Raw genomic sequence first — 16242 nt, 5'->3', positions numbered from 1 at the left:
ATATCCACCAAATGACAACTGTTTATCTCATTAAATGCACTTCTCCAAAAATTTTACCACTATAAGTTAAATATTGTTATTCTCTTTATATCTATACCAAAAAAGAGGCTCATAACTTGTAATACATTTTAAGTAGATTCATATTTAGCTAAAATCACTGAGATACATTTTCTAATGTTGATGATATTCAGCTTTTTAATATTTCTCTGAAATTTTTAATTCATTCTTTTCCAGTACTTCATATTTTTATCTAAATATCTCCCCAAATCATTTAGCTTCTCACTAAGCACCTTTCTAACACTTATCATCACTATATTATATATTAAATGCTCACTGGTTTATTACCTATCTTCCCACTTTAGAAAATAAAGTCCTTTTAACACTGTGGAAGCTTAAGTGATTGCTCAGAGCTCTTCTGGGTGACTGTTCAGCAGGCAGACAGCTATAAAGTGATTCAGGGATGGAAGCTCCTTCTAACTTGTGTTTCCACCATTCCCTAGACCTTCCGTGTCCTTGACCAGCGGATAGGGGTAAAGAGTGAGGGGAAGTTTGGGTGAGGTTTCCCCCCTTGGAGGTGGACATCATTTCCTCCCAGAATCCATTAACCAGAACCCATACACATGGCCTTGGATAATTACAAAGGGATCTGGAAAATATATTCTAGGTGTGTGCTCCAAAGAAAAGGAAACAGGTTTAATGACAAGAAATCAGACTAAGAATACAGATCATATGATCTTGCAAGGTTGTGAAGAGAGTAGCGTCTATTAAACTTCTTGGTATATCCTATAGCTTTGAACACATGAAGCGAACAAAAAAATGACTGGACAACAAGTTCAGTATTGATGGAGGGACTGTTTATATTCATTTTTGGACATTCTGCAATGCCTGGTACAGTTAACTACTATTAATTAGAAAGAATTATTTGAAGTCAATTAATTAATTAACATAAAATTTTCATTAACTTATTGTAACCACAAGAAGTGAATAGGTTTAACTGGTTTCTTAGTGGCTGTGGTCATGATTATCTTTGTTCCTATTTGGAGAGATATGTCTGTTAAGTTCTCTTTTTCTTCAGGAGTGATAGTCACGGTTCAAGTAAAAGTAGAGATATTTAGACATAGACTATATACATATTTCTATAAAAAAAATGAGAAATGCCAAGCAATTACATCAGATTACCATTAGGGAGAGACAGAGGAGGAAATGAGAGAGGAACATGTGCATAGCTATAATATTTTAGTTCTGGTTAGGTGATAGATTTGGGGGATATTTCTTATAGTATTAAAAGTAGGTACAAAAGTGGTGATGAGATACCACTTCACCCCACTTACCCCGACCACTATCAAAAAAGCAGAATTAGGTGTTTGTGAGGATGAGGAGGAAATGGAATCCTTGTGCACTGCTGGTGGGAATGTAAAATGGTGCAGCCGCTATGGAAAACAGTATGGAGATTCCTCAAAAAATTAAAAATAGGATTACCTATGATCCAGAAATCTCACTTCTGGGTCCATATCCAAAAAAATTGAAAGCAGGGGTAGGAAAGGATATTTGCACACCCCTGTTCATAGCAGCCTTGATCATAATAGTCAAAAGATGGAAGTAATCCAAGTGTCCACTGATGGACAAATGAATAAACAAAATGTGGCACAAACATACAACGACTATTATTCAACCTTAAAAGGAAGGAAATTCTGACACATGCTACAACATGGATGACACTGGAGGGCATTATGCGAAGTGATATAAGCTAATCACAAAAAGACACATGCTGAATGATTCTACTCACATGAGGTACTTAGATTAGTCCAATTCAAAGAAACAGAAAGTAGAATGGTGGCTACTAAGGGCTGGTGGGAGGAGGAGCTCTTAAGTGGTGCAGAATTTCAGTTTTGTAAGATGAAAAACCTTCTATGAATAGGCTGTGGTGATGGTTCCCCAACAGTGCCAATGTACTTAATGGCAGTGAACTATATATTAAAAGACTGTTAAAATGATGTTGTAAATTTTATATATTTACCAGTTTTTAAAATAAATAATTTTAAAATGTAAATGAATAAATGGATAAATAAAAGTTGGCCATTCAAACAATGATGAAAGTGCACTGTGAACCAAAGGTTATGATCAACTCATTTTTGTTCACCTAGATTACTAAAGGAAAAAAAAAAAGCAAAAGAAAGAATTAATGGCTTTGTTTATATAAGGCCAAAATAAGTGGTTTACAGGCTCAATTCATTCATTAAATTAAAAATAAAACCAAAATGTTGCTTATAATGTGTGCCCAAATAATTTAACAAATAAATGTATTTTTCAAATGGTAGCTTTTTGCAAGGCAACATAGTTGATACTGTAATTTATGATTAAAAACCTGATCCAAAACAAACAAACAAACAAAACCTGATCCCTCAACTCATTCTTAAACAAAGCAATTCTCCTTTGTTTTCCCACTTAACTTCATGCTGCTGTTTAATGTCCCTTTAATGTTAACACATCTTTTTGGGATTGTTTACTAAATGTGAAAGTATTCATAATTATTCCTGCATCTGGTCATCTCAGTTCATCCGGGATTCACTGCTAACATTTCAGGCTTAATAATAGATGTGTTTATTATCTATGAACTTGTCCATTTTATTTTCTCCCAAATTATTCAGTATTATTTCAACATTCAAAAGGAACAGTTTCATCGAAATGTTTTTCAACAAAGTAGCCCATTGTCAACATATCAAACAAAAGTACCATTGGAAATAAAACCAGATTTTATGTGTGTAGGCTTTCCTTACATATGAAAAGGAAAGTTTCCTTGGGGTGGCTATTTTATCACAGAAGTTCTATGTTCATTTTCAGTGGTAGTAAAATCTATTTGTAATTCTCTTTGATATCAAATTTTATATCAGTAGGTTGTATATCATTCTGTAAATATGCTTCAGGGTTGGTCCCCAAAGATATCTGCAAAACGGCTATGTCATTCTTGGTGGTGTGATCCTCTATTTCATAGAATAGTTTGACTTCACCTCTTCACATTGAGACTACTTGGATTACATTTTTTCCCCTTTCTCTCCTCCTACAACTGCTCTTTGACATTCTTTCTTTTCTTTTTCTCCTTCTCTTTCTTTTCTACCTTCCCTTTCTTTTTTGGCCATATTACGGTTTTTCCATCTTGGCATATTTGCACAGCTTATTTGCATTGGAACAGTTTGGCCTCTGTTATTTCCAAACCTCTTTAAATAAGTTGTGACAGTAGATATTTATAGAGGGCACTTTCTTTCAGGGATCTAGTACTGAGAAGATCACCTTGGTTTTTCATTCTAAGGTAAGGGCAGGATAGTTACTATCACTTGTTGAAGAAAATAGAGGTTGCCTAATTAGTAAGCAAAATTAAACTATGGCAAAATCGATTCAATGGATGTCATATGCAGTAGATAACAAGAATTATTTGAGCTTCACAACTATTTTTATTGTATTTTAGCACTTGTTTATACATATATATGTTACGTGGTAGAGAGCACGCCTGGTTTTCAATGTCAGTCTGCCTTTCTTACTGGCTGGAAAGCATTAGGCATCCATTTACCCTTCTAGACTTCACTTGACTCAGATATAAACATGAAGGTTTGAATTGGATCTTTAAGGTCGTTTAGTTTGAAAAAATCTGTAGTTCTTCCTAGATATAATTTATTTGTTATCTTATCTCTCTAAGGGGTTGTGTGTCTGTGTCATTGTTGCCGAATCATAACAATGCTTTGCATAGCCCTTCCTAAAGCAAACACACACTCAAAAGTCACTTATAAATCAATGATGTTCTGTGGTTATGTATTTTCAGCTGTGTATCTTCATGCTTTAGCATAGTCTGGTAATAATATGCTATATTATAAACCCCAAGAACAAAAAGCTAAATATCACTGTAATTTCTCTAAATGGCAACAAATGGTACAGAAATGTGCCCAGTAGCTCAGTGAAAGAATAGGTGGGAAAAAATGTACAATTATCATTGAGAAAGAGCTGCATAGGATCTCTGTGGAGAGGAAAGAGCCAAGCTAGCATTATAAACTAGCTGAATGACATGAAATACACATAGACTTTTAACACCACAGGAATCATTTGAAGGCTGGAAGCTGTCAGGTTTAATGGCACTAAGTGAATAGGTGAGAGCAAATTCCCTGAACCAGTGGAAATGGCTTCACAGTCACATTTTTCTCTGCTACTTCAGTTTGATAAGCAGACAAGGTTGTTTGCTCTCTGAAAACTGAGAAGCTTTATTCCTCAGATTGAAAGTCATCATCATGTGACATTTAAAGACATAAACTCGGTGGAGAAATGTAAATTAGAAAACAAATATGCTGAAGGATAAGACAAGTGAGCATTTCCATGTGAACTTCTCTGGCCCAGAAGACAATCTATTTACTGAAATAGGATGAGAGCAGGGAGTGACAAGAAAAGGGAGCTGAACGCTCCCCATAAAGAAAAAAAGAGCTAAGTCTTCTGGTAATATGGACTCCAAAAGGTTAACAGAAATGATCAAAAAACCAGGAAAGGGGACAGACTTTTGACACCAATACAAGTGAGATTACACATAGAATATTTAAAATAAATCCAACTGCTATTGCATAGATATGACAGCATATAGGTAGAGCTGCTTATTTCTTTCATAGACTTAGTTTCTCTTCCTGCTCCCTAAATATTGGTAAAATCTATTAGCTATGGCTAAGGAAAGGTTTTCTGTTTTGGTTCAATCTGAAGTTATTAAAAAAAAAATCAATTGAATTAGAACAGCTAATGAATTGTTACAAGGTGAACACGTCCATACAAATACCACCCAGGTAAAGAAATTGGACATGACTCGTTAGAGAGGTTCTCTCCAGGCTCCCACTGGCCAGAACATTCCCACTCCACTTCAAGGACATCTCCCGATTTTTAACAGGCCATGTGTTAGATTTGCCTATTTTTAACTCAATATTATGTTTGTGTGATTTTTAACTCAATATTATGTTTGTATGATTCATACATATTGTTGCACATAGCAGTATATTTTCATTTTCTTAAGTATCTACTGCATGAACATATCTTAATGTATTTACCCATTTTGATGCCGATAAATATTTGGGATGTTTATGCTGTGAATTATAATGAATAATGCATCTGTGACCACTCCTCCATATATGTGGCATTTAGAGCTTTTTCACAGTGTGGTGTTTGTGTCCCAAGAGAGAAGAAATTGAAACAGTGAGGTGTTCCTAATACCTAAGCTTGAACATTCCAGATACCACTTCTGCATACCTCTGTTCAAAACAATCAAGACACAACCCAGATACCAAAGGGAGATAAGTTCCTTAAGTGTGCATTGCAGGGGCAAGAAATATTTGGAACAATTATACCAGATGAAACCTCTGAAGATTCTATTCATATTCTTAACCAGTCACCACTATAGACAAATGGTTTGCAGGCAAAAGTAATCCCCAGAGTTGGCTTCTGTTTCCTCGAGGGGTGATGGTCCCTCAAGTCCTGTGAACTTTCTTTCTGTTGTCTTCAAAAAAATTTTGTAAACACTTTTTCCCACCTTTTCTAGGCACTCTTGGTTTGCATCAGACCAACTAAGTAGGAAAAAAATTATTAAAGACTATTGCAGTAAGGTAGAATGATTGAACTCAACTTTGCTGAAAGTAAAGGTGAGGTGGGAGGGCATATTTAAAACCAGGGGGTGAGCTAATGGAAAAGTACTGAAGGATACTAGGAGAGAGGGTGGTCAGTGTGACCAGTCCATCTGTGTTTGCTAATTTTCCTTTTCTTTTCTTTCTTTTTTTTTTTTTTTTGAATTTAGGCAGTTGGCCTCCTACAGGGACTGGGGGATAAAGGTGCTCTCTCCTTCAGTGACCATGTTTCAAAGAGGTGGTTCCCAGGTCCTTCAGAAACATATAATCCCTTGAAAGAATTAAGAAATTTGCTTGGGCCAGTTGATAAAATCCTGTAAATTCAAGACTGTCTAGCAACTTGTGTTTTTGACAAACTCTTCAATCTTAATTTTAAGCAGTGTCATCAAAGCCCCAAATTGGATGTGAGAGCCTGAACTTTGTACTACTCTATTTCTATGTATTTCTCCTCCCAGGGTCAATAGGTCTCTACAATATGCAAATGATTTTAAACAAACACAAAAAAGGCTTTTTTGGAGTATTGGCAGGGGAGGTGAGGAGATAAATATCAATTGTAGAATATCAGACTAACTGGGGGTCTGAGTTGACTACTTAATGTAATCTGATATCTTTTAATATTGTTGCTTATTGTATGATTAATTCTGGAGATAGTTTATTGAAGAAATAAGCATTTGTTATAGTTTCTACTATTCATTAGGCATTATGAAATCAATCGAGGCACACGATGAAGTGATAACTTCTTTACTATTATGGAAAATGTAGTCACAGGTCGGGAAATATATGCTATCAAGTGATTTGAGGCATTAATGGGCTATGATAATATGATATGGGGCATGGGGATGGAGCTGTAGGTGCATAGAGCAGGGGGCAGTTATTTACCTCTCAGGGTCAGGGCTGGTTTTGTAGATAAGGTGATGCCATTGCTTACATATTCTATAATTATACATATTCTACAATTACATCTTTTCTTGGAAATTGCATTCAAATATTCAAGATGCAAACACAGTTGATATTTGCCACCTGTAAGCTCTTTCTCAGAATTTTATGTTACCCTTGGGGACCATTATTTGCACATCCTTAGTCTGTATGATTCAGCAATGGTGCCACTTTTTAGGGATGTATCAGAAAGATTACTTTTATTATTGGCACATTATTGACCCATTACCATAATTCCAATTGTGCTGGTCCAAGAATGATTGGTGCAGGAACACACAAATCTCCCAAACTGGTTTGATTCCAATGAATCCCAGGATTTACATGAATGCCTCTTCCCTTGGAACTACTGGCAGAAAGAAGTGAGCCATGAAGTGTCAGGGACCATTATAGGTATGCTGAGGATAAATCCAGCCAGCAGAAGGCTAAACCAAGAGATAGAGAGAAAGAGATAACTTAATAATGTTATCTGAACTCCTGGACCAAGTCTAGACTAATGTTAAATTTGTGCTTGGACCTTTCAGTTATTTGCATTAATAAGTCTCCTTCACTGAGGAACTCAGTTTGGGTTTGTTTTTTTTCCCGTGTGCCATTGGAAGGTTTCTATTATATAATAAAGCAGATAGTGTAGAGACTTTGATCCACCAAAGCATACTCTGATTCAAAATATTTGAGAACATCATCTATATCAGAGATTGGCAAACAGTGGCCAGTGAAGCAAATCCTTTTGAAACCATCTTGATTGTCAGAAGGAATTAGAAGAACTAACCTGGCACTAAGGCATGTTTGAAAGCCTGCTGAAGCATCAGGTATAGAGACATAACTTCTGAAGGCAACACTGCAAGTCTTCCCATCATTGTAGGTCCCATAGTCAGTTACTTAAGAATCTTGCTCTCCATTTGACAGACAACTGCTTTCCTGTTTTGCCTAAAGTCCTAATCCTCTTTGTTGTGCATGCAAATACGTTTGATTTTGTGTTATTTAAAAAACAACAACAATAATAAGCACCTGAACTCCCACAGGCAGAAAAAGCAGACTGTTAGGAGGAGTGACCCTGCAGAAACCACGGGAGACAAACAGAATAAGATCTGACTTTTAGCAGGAGCCAGACACTCTGTTGAGAGAACTTTAGACTTCACTTCCAATCTAACAACACTATGGGGAGTTACTAATACTCCCCATGCTGCCCATAAAGAAACCAAGGTTCAGCAAAGCTGGGTAACTTATTTAATTAAAGTCATACAGAGAAGTCATAGGGCTGAAACTGGACCCCACGTCAATGACTCTCTCCCATAGTCTCTCAGGTTCAAAATTATGACTGTGACCCAAAGAAATATCTGGGGGTCTCTGGATGGCTTTATAATTGTTGATTTTATGACTGAGGTGGCATTTGTTCAATAAATTTAATTTCGAAAACTGTTTTGTAAATAAAGTTTTATTAGAACACAGGCACACGCATTTGAATGGTGTTACCTATAAGCCACTCCATGGTATGAGGGCAGAGTTGAGTAATTGTGACAAGAATTATATGACCTGCAAAGCTGAAAATGCTTACTGGCCCTTTTCGCAAATGTTTGTTCACCCCTGATGTATATAACTTCTCTTGGACTTAAAGCAACAAGTAATAGAAAACCTGACCACACAGGCTTAAAACAACCAGAAAAACTTATCTCATATAACAATCTGTAGCACAGTTCATGGTTTCAGGTTGGTTAATCCAGTGCAACAAGAAGAATTTTGCTAGAAGTTCAACCATCTGACTTCCTCAACATATCTCATGGGCCATAATTGTGCTAAATGGTCCATAATGGTGCTAAATGCCATTTATAATTATTGGTGAAGGGAATGTAATTACGATGGTTTGTTTAGTCCAGTTAGGATTTAGCTTCTGGGCCTGGGGTACATGGGCACCTACATATAGTTCTCTTCCTCTCTCTTTCTCTCTCTCACTCTCTCAGTCTATCTATTATCTATCTATCTATCTATCTATCTATCTATCTATCTATCATCTATCTCTATCTCTACACACAAATCATACGTATATACACATATAAGACTCTATACAAATTATGAATGCCTATACATAAAACTAAAATTATGATTATAACCGTAGGTATGTTTTTTTTTTTTTATATATTTGGGACTTCAGTGCTAAACAGGCAGAAATATGCTTTGCTCAAGCATGTTTTAGACCTGGTTGTAGTGTGGTGACCCTGGAGTAATGGAGATAGGATAAAATTTCTCACAATAGATCCTATGCAAACTGAACTCAAACTTTAGAGTGGAGATTCTCTTTGGTTAAATATGAGGAAAATTCTACTTTTAACAAAAATTGAGCCAATAGAAAATTTCAGTTAAGGCATTATATTAAATTATTGCAATGAAACATATTGTAATGAAAGTTTTGCTATGATCAACTTAATGAAAAAGAGTTCTCCAATAATTAAAATGAATGTAAACACTCAAGAATATGGGCCAGTCAGCCTAATTGCCTAGGATCAAATCCTATCTCTGGCAAATAATTTCTGTGTATTCTGTGGCAAGTTGGTGAAATCCTCTGTGTCTCTGTTTCCTCATTTGCTAAAAGAAGATAATACTAGAACCTGCCTCACAGGATGGCTGTGGATATTAAATGAGAGAATACATGTACAATGTTTAGAACAGTACCAGGGACATAAGCCTCTACACATGTCAGCTACTATTACTATAACTTAGGAATATATCCATTGAGATATCCACACTGTCCCTTTTACACATACACATTTTCTGAAATTTTATTTATTTATTGACCAAACTGAAAATTCTCTAAGACACTACCATCCTGCAGCGTAATAGGAGATCCAAAGAAAACAATGAACCCTAAAATGTTTCAAATTATTTATATTTCATGAGCTTCAATGAGTCAATGGTTTCAGAAGCTTTTATAAGAATAAGATTATTGGCTTCAAGCACATACGAATTAGGTTTTGTAGAGTAAAAATTACATTGCCAGGATTTAAAAGTGAATAAAATCCTTAAGAATATGCTCCTTGTAGTCCAGTCTCCACAGATGGGATGCTACCTCATGTCCAGTATCTCTCTTACTGCTTTGCAGATATTAATCACTTCTCTGTTTTTCATGGGAGAAGATTAAGGGGCACTTAGGAAGGTGAGGTGGCTATCACTGAATTGAGATGTATAAATTCTGGGAATGTGGAAATGCAAGACAGTGTAGTCATTGTTCACACAGGGAAGGGGATGACAATACTACTCTACAGTAGTGATTTGGAAACCTGTTCTCACCTCTCCCTGGGGAGGCCTGATGGGAAGTGCTGCTGCTCTAATTCCTTCCTCAGACCCATGTTTTAAGTCAGCAAAATATTTGATGGAGACTGCTGTCAGCAAAGCATCAAGGGACCAATGATGAGGTGAATAGAGGGATGAGAATTGCTGGAGTTCTCTGATAATTACTGAGAAGCTTTGGATCAGATCCAGATCTCATTCTTGCAAGGCAGAGGGTGATAATGGTGGTTAGGACTCCTGGCTCTGCGTTCGAACTGTATGGGATGGATCCTGGTTCCATTCACCACTTCCTGTCTGCACAGACCTTAGCAAATCATTTGCAACATCTGTGCTTCAATATACTCATCTTATTTAAAATAATAATACCTACCTAATAGGATTGTTATGATGGATAATAAAAATAATAGCTATCTATCTGTGTGTGTGCATGTGTACACGTGCATACCTATGTATTGCTGAGATCAATGTTTGACACAGAATAAGCACCTAGTATCTATCACCATTACTTTCATGAAAACTCCCATCACATCTCCATTTCTCCCAGAAACTTTAGAAAAGTCAAGATTTATAGGATACTAGGGTCTTCAAGACCCTCTCTCAGACAGGGCAGGCTGAGCAAAATACTGCTGCAGTATCTGTTTAAATGGAATCTTTCACAAGTCTAACAGAAAGCTGTTCTCTTCAAGGCTGTCTCCATCTGATTTTTTTAATCCACCCTAAAATATTAGACAGCACTATATTTATATCAGGCATTTAATCATTGAGAGCTGTAACCAGGAAGCCTGACTTGTGTATAAACTTCCTTCTTGAGAGACTGGAGCAGCATTCAAATGTACTGCCCTTCTCCACTGGCGTGAAAAGCGCTCTCATTGGACTAGCTGTCCAGTTATTGACTGCACTGTCCAACTTGACCTTTAGGGGCCAGACATGAAAGCACTGAGGTGCAATTAAGTCTTCTGTTATTCTCTGCAAGTGGAACATTTTAATGTACGAAACCTATCTGCATTCTAGTTGGAGCCTTGTGCCTAAGACAAAGAGCTGGGCAAGGCAGACACAACACAGTTTGGTTTTGACCAGTAAAAACCAAATTAACTTTGTTTAATATAAGCAAATTGGTTTTGATAATCACATTTTATTTATATTAAGGCAGGAAAATATATATCTATTGAACCATATTTGAAACTGGCCATGTTAAATGAACAGGCATTCCTAATGATAGGCTGCTATGGGTGCATTAAAAAAAGACCTTAAAGCATTTTAAGCATTAATGATTAGATTTTTAAACTTTTTAAATACTGAAGACAAGGCAAACACTCTACCTAATGCTGTAAATGATGGCAATCAATCACTGGCAAGTAGAGGAGGTCATCTGCTAAGAGGCTAGAAAAGATCAATATGGTCTCCTAGCAACAGACCCACATACTGCAAGATCCTGCAGCCATCTGGGACCTTTCAATCTCTGACCTGACCCAATAAACCACAGCAGGGTCACTCTCTGCATTTCCATAGTGCTAACTCAGAGAACATATTTCCCAATGACAAAGATGTTAGTACTTATCAAATAAATATGAGGGGCAATGAACACCTAATACAGGATAGCATAATAGAGAGTTAATTAACTTCTATCTGTGGCAAATGATATTTACTTGGACCTAGATAACACTGTATAAAATAAAACTGAAAGTACAAAGAAAATCAGATGCTCTTGCTTAGCAAATTCTAATTATAGAAATTAACAAAAAATGAGAATCATTGGGCTCTAGGGTCTGGTAGTGTTTATTTTTGTTTGTTATCCTAATCTATATCTTTTATATAACAATCAAAATAATTTTCCAGATAGAGAATGCTTTGTTATTCTAACCTTATCCCAAATTGATCTTTAATTGTATATTTTGCTTCAATTTTTTTCATAACCTTCCGTTTAAACCCAGTCATTTAAATTAAGAACGACAAAGACAAGTCATTATAATACAATGTGATATATACAAATCATATGCTATAACGTGATCCAAAATGGAACACTTTACCTAGTCTGTCTTAAGGATGGTGGAGGCAATATTTCTGGAGGATTTAATAGTTGAACAACTTTCTTAGTTAGTCACTCTTTGAACTGAGTTTGTCTGGTTTCATATCCCCGATCTGAAACTGACCCAAAACTGGTTAAACTGCATAATATTTTGGTTCCTTAGATATCTTCAGAAGGCACCAAAATATTATGTTATTTTTATATATATAAATATAAAAAAACAGGTATTGGAAGTTGACCTAAGTACTAAGTTAATGTGTGCAAAGTGCTTATAAAAATATCTGGCATAGGGGTGCCTGGGTGGCTCAGTCGGTTGTGTGCCTGACTTGGTTTTGGCTCAGGTCATGCGATCAAGCCCCACATTGGACTCTGTGGTCAGCTGGGAGTCTGCTGGAGATTCTCTCTCTTCCTCTTCCTCTGCCCCTCCCCCCACTCACATGAGTGGACTCTCTCTCATCCTCTAAAAATAAATACATGAAGCTTAAGAAAATATCTGGCATATAGTTAGTCTAATAAATATTAGTTTTCATGGTTATCCAAAATAACTAATTTGATACATGCTAATTTCATCAATTAACTCGGTCAGTATTTCCTGATAGCTTACCCTGTCAGGCAAGGCTCAGCCTTGATTCCCAAGTTCCCAAACAGTAAGCATGAGACAAAGTTCTTGTTCTCATGGGGGTACATCCTTGAGATCAAGTGCATTCATCTGCCATATAAGGCATTGGGAATAGATGTCTTAAATTTTAAATTCCTAAAATGAGCAAAATAATACAAAGGAGGCTGTAAGCATGGGAGGCAGAGTTTACCATACTTCTTGAAAACTCACTTTGCTCCAAGGAAAAGATGAGGGAAAAGAAATAAAAGTTAGACTTAAATGTTTTTCAGGTTGCGTAGGCAGTTGGTGTATGATGTGATTTGAGAGGCACTATTGAAAGGCTCAGGCTTCTAAAACTTTCTTTAACGATAAAATTCTCATTATTAGAACTTCATTAGTTGAGAATAAAAAAACTATGATCCTTAGGGCTCACTTTTAGCACACAATTTTTTCTGATAAGGATGAAAAAAATGAGTCACAATGATCTATTAGTACAGTATGAAGATCAATCTATCAGATATGAGCTCCCCTGTCACCTGGGAAGGCATAAGAGCAGTAGAAGAAAGAGTTGGAGAAGAGTACAAGAATTTTCCCTAAGGACAGGAAGACATTTGCAAGCCCTGCAGAGGAGGCCCCTGGGCAACCTGAGGTTATAGGCCTGAGGGCTGGCAGTATCTGGCAAGAGAAGGAAGGAACATGTGATGAATGGTGAGTGAGACTCTTCACTCAATCCCCAAAACATGGCAAAAGAAGACAAGAAAAAGAACACATTGCTTTGTTTTGTTAAGAGAAAGTGTTGTGCCCAAGATTGCGAATCCGAGAAACCACCAAGGAGCCGACACCGATGCAAGCGCACGAGGGTTTATTAGCAAGCTCAAGCTTGGGTCCAAGTATAACACAGCGGAGCAGGGACTTGGACCCGAAGTGGGTTACAGCTGGTTTTTTTATAGGCTGGTCTAGGGGATTTCCAGAAGGGATGGAAGAATTCTAAGATGGGACTTTCTACCACGGGCGTGGGCTCTGTTGTCTTTCTGATATGGGATTCTCTGCCGAGGGCAATTCTGAGCTCTGTTGTCTTTCTGATATGGGATTACCTGCCAAGGACATTGAGGACATTCTGCAGTTTTTCCCCTTAAAGTTCAGCTATTATTCACAGGGACCTAAGATGGCTGTACTTGTGCTAATGCTAAACTTTAGGTGGGATGGCCTTAATTTTTCTTGGCCTCCACAAAAGATGACCTAGATTCTAGTTCAGCTTTATCATTAACTATCTCTGTGACCCTGGGAAACTCATTTAATTTCTCTGAGCTTCAGCATCTAAAATATAGCTTCACCTCTAAAATATCAATGTCAATACATCTCTTGCTAGACTGTTGAGGATCAAATTAAATGACATATGTAGAACTTAGTTCATGTGGTCGCCATGCAATATATAACATAATAATGACAGGCTGCCTGGGAGGCTGAGTGGGTTAAGTTGCCAAAACTTGATTTCAGCTCAGGTCATGATCTCAGGTTCCTGGGATTGAGCCCCACGTAGGGCTACTTGCTTAGCAGGGAGTCTGCTTGTCTCCCTCTCCATTTGCCCCTCTCCTTGCTTGCATTAGCTCTCTCCCTTGCTTTCTCTCTCTCAAGAAAATAAATAAATGAATAAATAATGACAAAGATAATAGTTATTTTATTATTTTCATTACCTTAGAGCATAAATGTCCCTAAGAGAGGAAGGGAAAAGGTGCTCATTTCTCATGTCATTATAGTATCAGGTAGAGGGCATTAAGTTGGGGGCTTTTATACTATATATATACGGCTTAAAACCAATATGTGAATACACAAGTGTGAATGTCTGCATTGTGCCCAGTGTTGTGCAAGATATCATGGAGAATACAAGAAAAGTATGAGATGACCATCATTCTCAAGTAACTTACCATCTAGATGGTGAGACAAAAAACCATAATCCAGAGAAGCGTAGTGCAGCCAGAAAGTAAGGCTTCTAAGAATAGAAAATAACTAATCTAGGGACACCTGGGTGGTTCAGTCAAACCATCTGACTCTTGATTTTGGCTCAGGTCATGATCTCAGGGTGGTGAGACCGAATTTCATGTTGGGCTCTATGTTGGGTTCACACTGGGAGTGGAGCTTTCTTAAGATTCTCTCTCTCCCTCTCCTTCTGCCCCTCCCCCACCTCTCTTTCTCTTTCTCTCCCCATTGCAAAAGAAAGAAAGAGAGAGACAGAGAGAAAGAAAGAAAGAAAGAAAAGAAAGAAAAAGAAAGAAAGAAGAAAGAAAGAAAGAAAGAAAGAAAGAAAGAAAGAAAGAGAAAGAAAGAAAGAAAGAAAGAAAGAAAGAAAGAAAGAGAAAAAGAAAGAAGAAAGAAAGAAAGAAAGAAAGAAAGAAAGAAAGAAAGAAAGAAAGAAAGAAAGAGAAAGAAGGAAAATAATAAAATAACTGATCTGGGTGTTGAAGAATGGAAAGAATCTGGATGAAAGCAATTAAAAGAAGATTTTTCAGGTTGAGAATGGCATAATTCAAAACAACTGATGGAATGTATAGAAAACCAGCCAAGGGATAACATAAGTCAGGGAATAAATAGAAGGGAAAGAAATGGCCTGGAATCATAATGTGGAGCCATCCATGGAGAGCCTTAAGAAATGATAGCAACATTTCTTGCACAGCCAGAAATACTGTATCACCTCATAAGATGAAGTGTCAGGTCTTGAGTTTTTTGAGAATAGCAAATAGCGCACAGGATTAACAATGATAGGACTCATTGGTTACATATAACCTAGGAAATAAGCCATAGTAAACATGGTTCTTTTTTCTCTGTAGATACAATTCATTGCCTGATATCAAAACAATCATTTCCAAGGAAAAATAGATTATGAAAAAGAGTAATTACACATTTGGCAACATAATAGTTGCCTTTACTTTTTTCTCTATTCTTGTACGGATTTCCAAATAGAGTTGGCAAATGCAAATTACAAACATATCAGACATTTCACAAACATCCCACACATTTCCAGGGCAGCTCTGAGCCAAATATGGAACCAAAGTCTGGTAAATAAAATGTGAGATCACCTCTCAGAACATCTGACAGAGAGCACAAAACTGCTTTTTTTCCCCTCAAAACTGGATGTTCCCACATTATGGATACTCACTCTGAAACGAAAGGATGTCAGATATATATACCTCACTAGTTGATCTGTTCCACCACAGGCAGCCAGGAGCTAGGTTTGTAAGGAGGACATACAATAAATGAGAAAATGTTTTTAATGGTATTGAGATGAAGCACATCCCAAGCCCTTCTGGCTTAAGAAAGGGAGCCATATCAGTAGCTCTTACAAACAGTGTTCAGGGATCAGAATCACTGATTCAGTAAAACAGTATCTATCGACACAATAGAATAGGAGACAGAACTCATTTGGCCTTATAATCCACAATAAAAAGCTTTATTTGTGTTGTTCCAGTCTCTTGGCTTAAAAATTGAATTAACCTAAAATAAATAATAAAAAAGCTGAGAATTAATATATTTTGTATTACCTGATCTGTTACTACAAATACAAAGCAAACATTTAAAATGTTACTCAAAGCACTGACAAGAAACCAGACTTTTTTTTCTGTATCATGGAAAGAATTTTCAATGTCAAAATTTAATAAGTAATTCATTATTTAATATTCAGCTTAATTAAAGATCCAACATCATTCATTATAGGAATAGGGGAGAAAAATAGGAAACACTTTCTTAATGTGATTTGGGGTATGCAAGTC

At 36.7% G+C, this 16242-nt stretch overlaps 1 long non-coding RNA gene across 1 annotated transcript in view; it reads right to left on the bottom strand.

Moving 5' to 3' along the window:
• Nucleotides 1-15703, bottom strand: part of LOC112678644 (uncharacterized) — a 43155-nt gene extending 27452 nt beyond the window's left edge. Inside the window, exons 1-2 of the long non-coding RNA XR_003147727.3 lie at nucleotides 15633-15703; nucleotides 6805-6997 (exon numbers count right to left, since the gene is read on the bottom strand). This is a non-coding gene — a long non-coding RNA (uncharacterized LOC112678644). The remainder of the gene's footprint in view (nucleotides 1-6804; nucleotides 6998-15632) is intronic.
• Nucleotides 15704-16242: the final 539 nt, after the last annotated feature.

Source organism: Canis lupus, chromosome 29 (genome assembly GCF_003254725.2).
Source record: "Canis lupus dingo isolate Sandy chromosome 29, ASM325472v2, whole genome shotgun sequence".
Taxonomy (NCBI): Eukaryota; Metazoa; Chordata; class Mammalia; order Carnivora; family Canidae; genus Canis; species Canis lupus.
Note: the sequence above shows the minus strand (reverse complement) of the source record. Positions and strands in the feature narration are given on the sequence as shown.